Raw genomic sequence first — 15,575 nt, 5'->3', positions numbered from 1 at the left:
GTCTCAGCAAGATCAGAATTCCACGAGGGTTCAGGGATGCAGGCAGAAGTGACGGTGCCCTCGCCACTCTATCGGGAGAATATTTTCGGCGGAGAAGGCGAGGGTTTCGGGAAAGGGGGACGCGGCTTTTCCACGACGGTGGAGGGTAGTTTAGTTTCCACGGCGGCGCGCGGAGGTTCGCGGGACGCAAGGGTTTAGCGGCGGGGATCGAGAAGGTGCCCCACCCCAGGATAACGGTCCAATCCGGACTCACCGCACTTTTTACCCACCTTTCCACCATCACCGTCGACGGCGCTGCTGCGCCGCCACCCTCGCGACCAGCGCACTTCGACGTATGTATTTTTCCCCTCTGAGGTCGCACCAGAGTGGCTTTCCGCTACCGAACCCCCGTTCTCGTCACCCTCCCCCGTCCCCACCGCCCTGTTGTCCCCTCGCACGCCGGCTTGTCGTTTCGCCATCGTAGGGGTGGGAAAGGGGTTCGTAGAAGGGGTTCTCGGTGCAGGGGTGTGCGCAGTACGCAACTTTTACACGGGCGATGGCGCCGTGTGCCGAGGATCAATTTCGGAACAACATCCCTTAGACTTTCAAGGCTTCCGAATCGATTCAAATTCTGCCTCGCGCCGCCACCCTCGTCGTAACTTTACCCCGTTTCTTGTCCGCGACGTCCTCGTTCCGGCCTGTCCTGTACGAAATATTCGTCGGTCGTGCCGACGTTGCTTCTTTTTTTTACTTCTTGCTCCGACATTGTCTCTCTATTGGGGTTAACCTCCGGTACGTCGACGGAAATCAATGATAGGTTCATACGGTCACGCGTATCATATACACCGTTACTGTCGCCGTCACTGTCAAGTTTTTTTTTCTTTTTTTATTTTCATAAGATGCAAAATACTTTCCGATCTTTATAGATAAGATTACTTTAGAATTTATTTTACGATGTAATTTCTGTGAGATTGTAATGTTAGATAACTAACTTTTAATTTTTGATATGTTCGGTAATCGCTTTTTATTTTTCTTTCCATATAATTTAATTGTCTTGAAAATGAACTTTTGATAATATCAACGAAATATACGATGAAGTATAATAATGATATCGGAGAAAAATATATCATATGTCTGCAACTATGATCACACTCGATATTTAAATTATACCGAATATCAAAAACTCAAAATTTCGTTTAAAATTGTTGTATTTTTATATATATTCATCTTATTTAAAATCTTGTTTAAAATTTATTTGTCTCTAAATATTTTTACTGTCTTATTTATTCTTGTATTCCTGCGTTCTTTATTTGCTACATTTACCGGAAATCTCTTTAAGCTTATCTCGTTATTTCTGATCCTTGTTAGTTGGAAAGCTTCATGTCAGAAGGACATAGCTTTCAAGGCTTTCTTTTTTTGGCGCTTGCGAAGAAACTCGCCACATTTTTCTTGTCGTCCTTGATCCTACAATCCACCCTTTTTCCTACGTGCCTTTGCCAGGGGTAACCTCTTCTCCTCCACGTGGACGAAAATCAATGATGGTCACGCGGTTAGGGTTATCACGCCCTTTTTTGGCAATCTCTTTACGGAAAATATCAACTCATCAAAAATATAGTAATTAACAAAAATGTTAATATAAAAGTTGACAGAAATTTTTATTGATATTTAATTCATTTATTGGCAATTTATTTCCATATATTCATCTAAGTAAAAAGATTGCTGCTTATTTATTTAAGACGTGATAGAAAAAATTATTAGAGAATTTTGATGCAAAGCATGTATCTTAAGACAGTAGTCACCAAGGTATTCGCGTGTAAGAGAAATATCGAATAAATTAATTATTCCGATAGAATTTACCTGTAATCGACTTGTATATAGATAAGATTGAATTCTGGCGCTTAACTTTTATTAGCTTTTAAGAATAATACATTTTTCATCGATAATGGGATTTTAATCAAGCTGTTAATCAAGCGATCTTTTGTTTTAAAAGTTTAATTGCAAAAAGTAGTTAATATTAATCGCCTCATTTTACAATTGAGGAGAATATATACTTAAATAATTAATTTAATTAAATATTTTCAGGCTGATGCTGATAGCAATGCGACAAAGTGCTCGACATATGAAAACTTATGCGATATAATAACGGGCATACATTTATATATTGTAATATATTTCTATTAACGTCTTGGATATACACCCTGTATACATATACGAATGTATTAACAAGCTTGTGATTTTAAAATTATAAAGTTATTTAATTATAACGTAATGTTGGTTAACAATTAAATATTTTTTAGTAGCATTAATACTCGTGGGGTAGCAATGCAACTCTATAGTGAAGTATAGTGCATATTTGAAATAATAGTATGTTTTCAAAATATATAAAAGAAGACAATTGCTTTTTCAACGATAATTTAATTTAATGATTTTATACAGTAGATCGTAAATGCATGATGAAGCTTCTCCTATTGATAACTCGCATCTTTCCTCGCGTTTCCGTTTCCTCTTTCTCCAAAAGATATATTTTTTTTCTCGACTCGATTCTTCTGTGAAACGCAAGGCGTAAGAACCAACACGCGTAGGATAAGTATACCCCGTCTCCATTTACATCGGTTCCTTGATACCGCCAGCGGCTGGCATTAGCGGCAGCGACGGCGGCACCCTTTTTCCACCCTACCCTCCCCCATTGCCGACCCTCTTACGGTTTCTCTTCTCTCTACACACGCCTACCTGCCTCTTCCTCTATCGCGGCGCTCTCTGCGTGCTCTCGCGAAAATCCTCGCGATAAATTATGCCGTGCGGGAGGGAAATAAATGACCCACCCTCGCCGGCCCTTCTCCGCCTCACCCCCGCCGTCCGCAGTCGGTCGTCCCGAACTTCAATCCCCAGCGTGCACGGAGAGCCGGGGCCCCGCCGTCCTCCTCTGCCTCGGTCACCGTCACTGCCGCCGCCATCCTCTTCCACCTCCGCCTTCCTGTTCCTCTACCTATGTCCACCGCGTAACGCTCTCGCCGGCCTTCCCCCCCCCCCCTGCCCCCGGTCGTTCCACCATCCCTCCGCCGCCTCCTGCTTCCTGGACCAACGACCAGGCGACGGTGCTACGAGGAAAGCCGGCTTTAAAATTATAATGGCACGCGCAATTTTGATAACCGTCGCCCGAACCACTACCATCTCTGGCTGGCACTACCACTACCACTACCACTAGAAGCGTCGTCCGCGCCACTGCAATGCCACCGACTACAAACGTTATACGCTTTTCCTCCCCGGTCCGTTTGATATCTCACTGCACGTATCGCGAGGTCTTTGTACGGGATCCGCCATAGATGTAAGGAGCGGATTATGCGAAGATATAGCCGCACTGAAAAGCATTTAAGTTGACATCCGACTATATGTGCACTTTATATGATAGGAAAAAAGAGTCTTCTGAAAATGTCGCTTCATACTCTTATATCTTCCACTTGTTCTTGAATAATAAGTTAATATTAATGTATACTGAGTATGACACGAGTGTTTTTAAAAAGTTAATGCCTTGCTTCTTATATTCTTAAAGAGATGAAGGTAATACTTTGGCCGAATTAAGATAGATATAATTTTTTAATGATATGTAATTTTTTTTCTCGGCAATTCTCTCTCTCTCTCTCTCTCTCTCTCTCTCTCTCTCTCTACATTAATTGTATGAAAATTTGAAAAACATGCAGCAGTGCTAATAATTGTATACTCTGATATCGGCAAATTTTAATATAATCTTATCAACAAGTCTAATGGGATTGGTGAACATTTAAAAAAATCATTTCTTCAAAGGTTCAATTGGTCAAGTTAAAGTGCGTTAGCATTTTTTTGCGAGAAGCTCCTCGTTTTCTTCCAGAAATAGCGTGGCCGTTAAAGCGATATTGCATTCGCGAGATATATTAACGTGGTGCGCTATAAAGTTCTCTTACCCCGACTCCGTGACCCGCACCACCCTTCCCCCCTTCCGACCCATCGCGGTTCCGCAGCTCCTGCCGGTGACCAGCGGGGGCAAACAATGGCGCGACGTCGAGCACGAGAATGGCTCCGCTTTTGTAGCCGGAAATTGTTTAAGCTTTTGTTATTTTGCGGCTTCTAAATCTCAGACGTCAGCCGACATCCTCGGCCAGGCTGTAACCTGCCGAGGTAACTTCTAGGGATGGTGATGTCTTCCTTCCTCTCATCTCTACTCTTTCGCGACTTACCACACTTATCCTTTAAGTCTAAGAATACTAAGCTTCTTTTCAATTGTATTAGCAAGGGAAGCAGTAAAGGAAGATGTAAAGAAGAAGAAAGAATTTTTTCGTATCACAGTAAACTGAGTAACTTATTGTTATTAATTTCCAATTACACGTATGTATAAAATTATATTGTACGTGAAAATATGAAGTAACGATCAATCATAGCTAGAATAATGTTGCAATAATATTTCGCGCTAATATCTATTGTATTTTTATGATATATGTAAATTATATGATATTACATTCAATTAATGGATAAAAAAGTAAAGAATATATTCACAGATATATATGTATAAATGTCAGCGTAAGGCAAAACTATTTTGCACGAAATGATTTTAATTTAAGAGATGATTAATTCTCTGGCGGTGATTTTATGTTTTAGAATTAATATTTAAAAATTTAATTGAAAACTAAAATTGCCTTAATCACGCGTTGCCTTTACTTTGCCTTGTTGTTGATTATGGAAACGGAAAATATAATCGACAGTGACGGATTTATGATACGCGGCGTTTCTGTTATACGTTCGGTCCTGTTTCAAGAGGCCAATCATTTATCTAAATAAACTGTGAAAATCGAAATAGACGCGAGAGGAGGGGGAGGGAGGGAGAAATGCGAAAAGGCTGAATGTACGAATATAATTAATTAAGTAAATAGCGAGCTTCCTCTACTGTAACCAATTATTTTTTGTTTCTTGATTTCGCGAATCGTCGCATCTCTTTTTATCGCGAACAATTCTCTACGTACTGCACGTAATTATACATTGCATGATAATAATTTTGTGGAAATGTATTCTCTCGTGCCTATTTTTGTTGGACGTCTACCGCCATTTTTGCCTTGTACATATATTCTCTTTATGTGCAACGTAAATGAATACCGTTTCGTGCTCGCACAGGCGCTCGCGCGCGCGAGAAATAATATTGTTTGACGCACCGCTCGCGCGGAAGAGGAGACGGACGTACGACTGCGTAATTACAATTTGCTAAAAATACATTCTTCGTGTCCAAAATCAAAGACGGCTCATTTAGCCGAACCGTACACGCGCGCCTCGACATTGTCGCAAAACACAGAGTCGGCGGCGAGATTTTTTGGTCGTCGTGACTCGCGCGCATCTCGTTAGTCGCTTTACACGGACTCGCCGCGAGTTCTCCAGAGCCAAAGCTAGAGCGAACTAAAGTTTTAACTGCTAAAACGCAGGCGTTATGGAGCCTCTTTTTAAGAAGAGAAATAATTAAACTCGGAGTACACACGCCCGTAGAACATCATCAGATCGCGCCGGAGACGTGTACGCCAACTCCAGTCTCTATACCTATTTTCATTAGCGACGAGGGAACTGTTTAACGTTCTACGGTAGATATTTATAAAGCGAGCGTCGTCGCCTCTTCGTCGACCCTTCGTACCAGGCAGTAGTGCGCGGACTTTTGGGGTGGTCGGTGCCCACCTATCGACCCTCTCAGCTCTCCCGATTTCCCTCTCGCTCTTTTCGCCGGCGCTTCTCTCTTTCGGGGCACCCCCTTTCCACCCCTCCTTCCCTCTCCTCGCACGTTCCCCTCTGTTCTCCGCTGTACCGCCGCTTTTTCTCTCCCTCGACCCCTCTCATTTTCCACTCCTCGTCCTCTCTCCTCGTGGCAAGCGACCGATCTTCGTCCGCAGACACGAGAAAAAAGTGCGAGACCAGCGACGAAGCGAGATGGCTAGAGAAAGGGGTGAAAGAGTGGTCGGAAAGAGAGAGCCGGTGAGATACACGCGGCGAAAAACGGAAGGAGAAAGAGATCCCTGCGCTCGTGTTTGCGCGCGCGCACACGTACACACACACACACACATAACTGTGCGTGCACACACGCACACATCCTAATTTTAGCCGGCATTCGGCGCAGCTGTGCCACCCACATGTATCGTGCGGGCTCGAAACTCCGAAATTTCGTGCAAATAGCACGGGAAGGAAGCCATCCCTGATTAAACCGGTTATTTCCTAGGGAAAAAAAAAGAAGAGGCGCGGGGAGGTCGGGCGAAATTTACAGGAAATCGGGTTATTAGTCACCGGCACGTTGGCGAAAGGAATCGCGCATGCGGAAGGGAGATAGAACGCGCATCGTGCGATTTTAATAAATTCGTTAATTAGAGGAACACGCGGGGATCGCGACCGATTCGGCTTTTGCCCCTTATATCTTCTCTTCCGATCGCATGGTTGTCGCGCGTTCTCGAATACGACGTCGGAGAGAACGGCAGTTTTTTTTTTTTTTTTTTAAATTAATTCGCGCGTTATATCACGCGCTGAGATTATTAATTGGCAGCGCGAGGCAACCTAAGCTTGCAACTTTCACGTGCGTTTAACGTGCCGCCGAAGCAATTTTGGCTGGCGGTTTCTATTCGGACACTTTATGAGACCAACACGCTTCACGGTGCAGTTTCATCATGTACCACGACGTTTATTGCGTGGAATTTCAAATTGGCATAAAATGCACGCGATATTACAGTAATATTGGCATTCTTGATGATGGCGTAACAAAAGAATAGCTTTCCATTCGTCGCCACCGATGCTGGGAAATAAAATTAATTATTAATGTAGCGGGAAGAGTGTAGTGAGTTTTTTTCTTGTTAATCGCTGCGATATATTGTTTATCGAGTAAAGTTTATTAAGAGTTGGTAAATGTGCAAATTGTTTCGCTTGAATTAATTGGAGAAATATGTTTGAGATCTATAAATTTCTAATATTTTACTATCTCTTTAAAATAAAACACACTTCGATTATATTTTTTTAACAAATTATATCTCGCTAGTCTGTAAGAATTATTTAAACGCGGAACTCTCTATCTTAATAACAGCATAAGTAATCATGCATTATTTGTACATTATATTTGTACGCTTCTTTATATTCTCGGCAAGTGAAGCCGTTCTATATGAGAAGCTATTGTTAAACATGAATCGACGAAAATGCGGAGTACATTTCTGCGAGTTAATTTTCCGCATACCTGTATCCTGATGAATTTTCCAAAGAGAATCATAGCGAACTTCCGGGCACGATGCTATGCAAGTGCGTATTCATTACGCAAAAATTACAACGACGCCGTCGGGAATAACAGCTCTTTTCCCCTGTGCGCGAGTCTGCAAATACTAATTCATTACAATGCTGGCTAAAGATAGAAAATCGCGTGGATATTGTATGACCGAGAACTCGGTTTCCTAGCTATGATTAAGATTATTTCTGTGCGAAACCTATGTTCCGCTAATATGCATGCTTTGCGATCACAATAGCGTGATCAAATAAATTATTTCTTACTTTATTGCGATAAATAGCGGTTTGGTATCAATAGGAGTAACTTATATATCGACTATTTTTATTGCATGCATTTTTCGGGTTTATAACGCGGCTATTCTTTTTGCTATGCTTGGATTACTTAGGATAAAAATAAACAGGTTTGACAAGCGTGATCTGATCTGCGAGAAAGACGAGAGCAGTCATTTATGTAATCGGTTTTGTAAAAAAAAAAAAAAGAAAAAAAATGTAATATTTTTAAAACTGTTTTAGAAATTTTGGAATTTTTCAATGTGATTCTTTTATATGTAGGACACACACACACCACACACATTTCGAGAGAAATACTGTCCATATTTAATAAGGGAAAAAGGGGAAGAGATCGATCATTATAAAACGCATTATGATTGTGTACATTTGTAATTTAAATTTTGATTTTTTTATTTTAACTTATGTTAAAAGATGCACGAAAATTACCGTTGTGAATACGAATAGAGAGAAAGAGAGAGACAAAACTGCTCTCTTATGAAATTTTTTATTCACTTTGAAGATAGACTCGCGCGGTGGAAATACGCGTAGTTGTGTATTAAAATATGTGCTGTTGGATAAGTATCATTAATGCGCTTCTAATATTGAGTTAGAACGACATTAGTACGACACAAAGATGTCTGATGCATCTATAATTGCTAGTATTACGACACGCACATATTTTGGATCGTAGGTGAGTGTGTACTTTGTCACTCGAAATGCAGTCGTCCAGGTGTGTTGTCTCTAGCGGGGCCTCGCAATTAGCCTCGCGATCGCCGGTCGTCACATGGAGGGATTCTCACGTGGCAGTCGGTCAGGGCCGTGGAGCACGCGTGATCCGTCGACAAAAGGGGGATACCGCGATGGAAAACGAAAGAGCGATATCTGTCGGACGATCGGACGCCGGTGACGGGGTAGCGAGGAAAAGCGCGGACATCGATGGCGAGGGAGGGCCGGGTCGATGATACAGAAGGGTGAGAGTGCAGTTTACCTATAACCCATAAATCGACCCCACTTTTCTATTAAGAGACGCACGATTGACTTGCGTTGGTCGGCTTCCTTCTCCCCTCTCTCTCTCTCTCTCTCTTTTTCTCTCTCACCTACCGATATCGCCGATGTGCCTCATCCTGCACTCTTCTTTTTACTCTTCCCACTTTTCGGTCCCCGCTCTACAACCGGTACCCGACACCCTTCTCCCTTCCCCTAATCAACCTGCTTGGTACTTCTCGCCCCCGCTGTCTCGTTCCGTCCATCCCCACCTGCCGGTGCATCCTGCGCAAACCTCGTTCAATCCCCTACCAACCTGTTCGTCGTCGAGTTTTTTGCCGTGCGCGAAGAGAAGCTCGGTAACATGGCCAGCGCCGTATCGACGAAGGGGTTGGGGTAGGGGGTCAAAGAATCGCGATTCTTCTTCTCTTCGTTGCGCCGCGCCGGCCGATTCCCGACGTTCACCGTCGATCGCGCGTTTCTTCATTCGGCCGACCGCGATTACATCGGCAGAATAAATGGACCGGATAGAAGGGGTTAGAGCAGAGATTTACGCGTAATTTCGATGATGGCATTAAATTCTTTTAATCTCTCCAATTTACGTTTCACGCTGACGTAATCGAAGAGCTTGAGGCAATAACAAGATAAGCATTTTACGGTGTTACTCGTTTAAGGATCTTACAGCTGATTGTTTTTTATATGATTCATTATAGTTGCAATTATGCCTCCAAAAAGGGATATCTTTAAGAGAGATAGTTTCTTCTAGTTTTTCATTTCTCATATTTCCTCAGATTAGACTAATTTTATCAATTATTTTTTTAGAAATAAATCAGATTTTTTAGAATATGGATTCATAAATTTTGAATTGCAAGTATCCTTTGTAGGTTTAAACAACGAATGTTTCATTGTAATTTCTTTAAGTTTTGCGCTTTTATCACGATTTCGGCAGTTTTCGGAAATTCAGTTTTCTCTTTTTTGACGCGATTATAACTCCTTGACATTTATAATCTCGGGACATTTTGAAAGCCGGTACAATGGATACGTCGCGCGTTACTCGTCCATGGATGGACAACGGGAATCGAAATGGAAATCCAGATGTAATTACCAATCCGCGATATAATCATTGCGAGGCTTCACGTATTAGCCCTTTAAATTTCGTCAAATCGCACCGATGCGCGAGGGCGCGGTAGAGAGAAAGAGATAAACGATCGCTCATACGGTCCTATAATTCAGGGGGTTATGAGCATTTGTACAGAGCAACGCAAACCGGGCCGCTCTTGATAAATCTAGTTAGTTTCGCTCATCGTTGATAAACATAATTAAAGTGTAATCTTCCCCAGCGTGAGCGCCGATGAACGGCTATCTTCTAATATCGACATGATTGGTTATCCGTCATGATATCCTCGTCGATGATATCTTATCACTGTATATTACGCGTGTTTAAAAACTCAGTTCGCATATCTTTGTATTTATATCAGTTCTTTCAAATCACGCCAGTATTTTTCGCGATATTTTCAGTGATTTAAAAAAGAATGCTCGCAGATCGATCGTACTTCTTGACCGATAAATTTATCACATTTACTCATACAAATTTGCGTAATGTAATATATACCATCGAATAATTAAGTGAAAATTAATAATTTATATTGCGTTCTATATGAATACCAGTTATGTCTCGTATTATACCGTCTTTTATGCGCATTATATTATTATTTTGCACGCTAGGTTGTATTCTGATTTATATTAAATACCGCATTTCGTGGGATAATGTGCGGAACGTAAAAGTACGAACCAGTCTCATTCGTAGTCTGTTGACTTCTTCTGTTAATTTCCATTTAATTATATCTGATAATTCAATAACGATTAATACATAATTTATTTCAAAGTTTTATAATTATTTATAATATGAATGGAAAAATTAAAATAAACGGTATATATGTATTTCTTAACGTCTGGGTACTTTTCTTAGCAAAATACAAATATTCACAGATCGTTGAAAGCTCCCGGAATAAACTAAAAATCAGACGCGCTTGTTTGCTCAACACTAAACATTTTATTATTTCTTTATCGAACATTATGTACATTTACAACCCACAATCAATCAAACTATTTCGATTCAACGAAGAATTTTTATTCGAACTGGATTTAAAGAGCAACGAATGTTATACGTTTTGCTTGATACGTGCTTTATCGAGTGTATCACACGCAACTCGCATACATGCATATCGATACATCGACTAAATGCCGCTGCCGATTATACTTGACTAATGCGTAACCTTGGTACACACGTATTAGTTACAGATGACTGCGCTAAAATACCGTAATCCGTTTAAAGCGGTCAGTAGTAAGTTCGGCGTGTTTCATTGATCAGGCGTATCGAGTCGTCACATGTTATTGATCGAATATTCGCCGCGGCTGATATTCGATCGTAAAGGGAGGAGGGTGGTTAGTAACATTTCTCAGGCTTAATTGAAGGCGCAAACATATGTCCAAACGTATATACACGACGGCGTACGAGCTTCAAAACGCCGTGCCGTGTCTATCAACGACGTAAGGCATGGTAAACCGATCGGTAATAATTTCGACGCGTCTCATTAAGCATCAGGCATAATCGATCGTCAAACAGCGGCCGTGTAAACACCCGGCCGAAGACGGGCGCATATATTACGCGCCTCAAGTATCGTATATAGCACCGGACGTATCGCGTCGTAGCCGCGGGGGTGAAAGTGAGGGGGAAGTTGGTCGAGGGACCTCTTAAAATACACCCCTGGGGCGAAGTCGAGGAGAGCGGCGAACGCAGGAATGACGGAGACAGCCGATGCCAGATCGACGTCGATGTCGGCGGCGGAGTGGAGGCGGAGGGGTGGCCGGGACAAAAAAAAAGGGAGAGAAAAAAAGGACGGAGGAAAGAGGAAGGACGGGGGCGCGGGGGGAGGGAGGGAGAAAAATGAGGGTGCGCGAGAAAGGGAGTTGAGGCGCGAGGGGAATTCTGGCGAAAAAGACGCGGGGGTCGCGGAAAAGGGTGCCGCCCCAGCGACGAATTTTCGGGTACGCGGCCATTGTGACGCGGGGGCGTGGCCGCGCAGACGCTCGAAAAGAAAAATCGACGCGGTCCGCGGGGATGAAAAGCAGCGCGCGCGCGCCCCGTGACGGCGGCCTAGCGCAAAAAAAAAAAAAAGAGAAAAGAGGACACGGCTAAGAGGGCCAGAAAGAGGGAGGAAAATGCGCGCGGCGGCCGGACGAAGAGGTCGAGATTCTGCGCCGCGGCACGGCGGACCGCGCAACCCTCTCTCGCGAAAATCATCCCTTCTCTTTCTTTTCCTCGTTCTCCTTCCCGATCTCCCCCGACACGCGCTACCGTTTTCTGTATTTATCTCTGTCCCGCGTGCTCTTTCTCCGCTCGCCGACTGAACTCCGTTCTTTGTCCCGCTCCTGCTTTGGCACCTTTCGCGCTCCTCCGTCCTTTCCCCTTTCGTCACGGTAACCACCCCTTTGCTGGCTCCTCACGAGTCCTCTCCTTCTCCGCGTTGCCGGCTGGAGTACCGGAACAGGAGCGTCGGCGCGAAGGGGTACGCGGAGGGAAAAGGGGATTAGCGAGGAACACAAGGAGATGTAGAGGGACGCGCGAGGGAAGAGGACGACGGTGGCGGGACTGGTTGTAGGAGTACGTAGAGCGAGCAGCATCAAAATTATTTTCCAGCGGGCACCACCGCCGGTGTGGTACCACCCCGAAATTTCAACCCTTTAATTTCAGATGGTATGATAATTCGTGGCGATATTTCACACGAGTCTGGAACCTGGCTCAACGTGGATTTTATTGTGGCTGTAAGAGGGGGGAGGGGAGGGACCGCGCACGGCACGCAAAATTTCTCGGAATTACCAAAAAGGCCCCACCGAGAAGGGACGCTTGGTGAAGTTGTTAATTAATCTAGGCGTCTGGCCCGTGCTCTCGTGGTCGACCGATCTCGCCCTACGTCAAATTGAATACGCCTTTTCGGTGCGTCGTGAATGTCGGAGATAAACGGGCCGCACGAGAAAGTTCTTCTCTCTCTCTCTCTCTCTCTCTCTCTCTATTACGATTCCCGATATAACATTTATACAACGTTTGATCCCGAAATTATTCATTTCGTTGATAAATTTTCCTTTAAAGAAAGCAAATTGCTAAACCTAAACGATAGGATATTGTAATTAACGCGAAATGTTTTGTTGCAAAGGCTTTTAGTGATAAACAGCCGAAAATTGGTGATTTTCCAAGAGACGTGCAACGTAAAAGCGGTAACCAAACAATATTGTAATGATTCATGCAGAATATTAGTATGTAACGCGAATAATAATTTCACTCCTATACTATGTTGTAATTATTAGATCTTGCGGCGGTTATTCATGATTTCATTTGAAATTCATCGTAATAGTAACAATAGTAAAATCTGCTAAAAGGCTTTCCAGAGAGAGAAGAGAAAGAGAGAGAGAGAGAGAGAGAGAGAGAGAGAGAGAGAGAGAGAGAGAGAGAGAGAGAGAGAGAGAGAGAGAGAGAGAGAGAGAGAGAGAGAGAGAGAGAGAGTGAAGAGAGCAGCGCATACTATTATAACATAATTCATAGAATAATTATTAAAATTGCAGTAAATGTGCTTATGGCTTTATCGAGATACGTGACAATCCGACCAATAAACATTATTTTATTAATATCAAATTTGCGAGAGTTACAATATTTTATCAAGATTGAATTTTTTTTTTACATTATCAGAAACATACAAGCGAAACAATGTGTCATTGAACACCCGAATTATATTAAAATTAATTAAAATAGAGAGGAAAATAATTAACAACGCTTCTAGGAAAAGGAAGGTTATTGAACGAATAAATATTTATGTATTATATTTTAGAATAGTTTTCTTCAAATATAAGCAGTATTTGTTAAAACTCTGGTATATCATATAATGCAGAAGATTTTTATGATGAATAATCTTATGATATTATTTGCCATTATTTTCATTTGTGTATGTTTCGCGTTTTAATTTTATACAAATATGAAATATATAATTATGCGGAAAAACAATTTGTAATTTTTATCTGTTAGACCTAAGACTTCTGAGACCAAATTTAAATCGTCAGAATTGTAAGAATTCGTGTAGAACAGTAAAGAATAAAATGAAATTATATACACACATTTTCTGCATTTAAAATGTGTTGGTGCGGTAATTCTTTTTAATTGTACTTTCTTACACCTTCTACAGTAAAGCGTAACAAGTGCGAGAAAGGGAACGTGGAGTGAGAAGAACAAATAATAAAAGACGGAGGAAAAAGAGTAGAAATTTCAACTTAAAAAGAGGGAAACCTATGTTTTAAAGGGCGTTTCTTTAGGATAATCTCAAAGTCAGCCGCGACACCTAACCCAGGACGAGCTATAGGCGACCGTGCAAATGGGCTAAATACCCTCGCGTGTTTCAGCATCCATGGGGGTGTCGTGGGTGCCGGTTATCGGATGGGTGAGGCAGGGCGAAGGGAGGGTCAGCGTGTCGAGAAGCACCCAGGACTTTATCCCCAACAGTGCAAAGCGGCGCAATTTTGTTTTCGGGGGAGGACGGAAGGTATACGGCGAGGTCGGTCGAGGATAGGCGAAGGGTTGCGGTGGGAGGCGGTGGAAAAGGATCAGGAACCGCGGTCGGGCGGAAGAAGAGAGCGAGAGAGGCGGCAATTTTTTAAAATTAAGGCTGTTAAACCTAATCTCCAGGTGTGCAGGCGCAAGCGCGTAGAAGTCGTAAAAATTCTCGTATGCCGTATCTGTGCCCACGATCATCTCTCTCTCCGTCTCTCGTCTCCTCTCTTTCTCCCGTGTACCTGCTTTACCACGCACCCTTTCTGCCTGCGCCTTTCGAGCGACGTCGCTTGCGCCGCGCCCCCGACGTCCCTTGCCGGTTAAATTGCCGCACGAAACGTTCTTAATGTCCAACCACGGTGACCTCCGTCTTTCTCTTTCCCTCTCTCTCACTCCCTTTTTCTCTTTTCCTTTCTCTTTTTTCTCTCTCTCTATTCTCCTCTTTCACTTCCTCCTCCTTCTCTCCTCATCGTTCATACAACTATTTCTCTTTCTCGCAGTCTATCCGTCGGTCTTTCTCCTGTTTTGTACTTTTGCGGACCTTTCTCCCGCTTTCCCTCCCCCCCCCGTCTCGCCTCGTGGTCTGTTTTCCGAGGGTCGCTTTTCCCTCTTTTGTTTTTCCGCGAGACTCCCACCGCCCAACTTCATCGTGGACGCGCGAACAACCGCGATGGTCGCCGCGACGCTCGTCATCGTGCGCGAAAGAAGCGCCCAATGTCGGATTACGAGCATCGCGGTTGTGACGCGATAAATGCATGAATTATAAATATATATGTATATATATCGCGACGTTTATCAGGCATCAGATTTTTGTTAGTTGGAAATGCGCGTATAAAATGCGAACCTTTAATTCTTCGCGCTTATCGAAGCGATTGACTGTAGGGACGCGTCTGACCAATCATCGACTATACTACTGAAATCGTAGAAAAATATAGAAAAGCTATATGTCGCGAGTTAAATATATACATTAATAGTTTTCTATCGGTTTTTATTGTACAAATAACTCTATAGAATGGATTTAAATAATAAGAAACCTGCCATATAAAATATTTTAATTATTCCATGTAATTATCTGTATTAAGTATCCATGTATAAAAATTAGAGTTTTATATATATATATATATATATATATATATATATCGTGACGTTTATCAGGCATCAGATTTTTGTTAGTCGGAAATGCGTGTATAAAATGCGAACCTTTAATTCTTCGCGCTTATCGAAGCGATTGACTGTAGGGACGCGTCTGACCAATCATCGACTATACTACTGAAATCGTGGAAAAATACAGAAAAGGTATATGTCGCGAGTTAAATACGTACATTAATAGTTTTCTATCGGTTTTTATTGTACAAATAACTCTATAGAATGGATTTAAATAATAAGAAACCTGCCATATAAAATATTTTAATTATTCCATGTAATTATCTGTATTAAGTATCCATGTATATAAATTAGAGTTTTATAAATATATATATATATATAT

At 42.4% G+C, this 15,575-nt stretch overlaps 1 protein-coding gene, 1 long non-coding RNA gene and 1 pseudogene across 2 annotated transcripts in view; 2 read left to right on the top strand and 1 right to left on the bottom strand.

Annotated features, from left to right (window-relative positions):
- Window positions 1-15,575, bottom strand: part of LOC145937722 (uncharacterized) — a 140,807-nt gene that overhangs the window by 50,174 nt on the left and 75,058 nt on the right. The window lies entirely within an intron of this gene.
- Window positions 1-15,575, top strand: part of LOC145937717 (pancreatic lipase-related protein 2-like) — a 108,976-nt gene that overhangs the window by 46,708 nt on the left and 46,693 nt on the right. The gene's annotated exons all lie outside the window — the stretch shown is intronic.
- Window positions 13,938-14,604, top strand: LOC145937781 (uncharacterized; annotated as a pseudogene).

This window comes from Prenolepis imparis, unplaced genomic scaffold, assembly GCF_030444845.1.
Source record: "Prenolepis imparis isolate NDT839.2.m4 unplaced genomic scaffold, iyPreImpa1.0 SCAF_6, whole genome shotgun sequence".
NCBI lineage: Eukaryota > Metazoa > Arthropoda > Insecta > Hymenoptera > Formicidae > Prenolepis > Prenolepis imparis.
The sequence above is the reverse complement of the archived record's forward strand: the minus strand, read 5'-3'. Positions and strand labels throughout refer to the sequence as shown.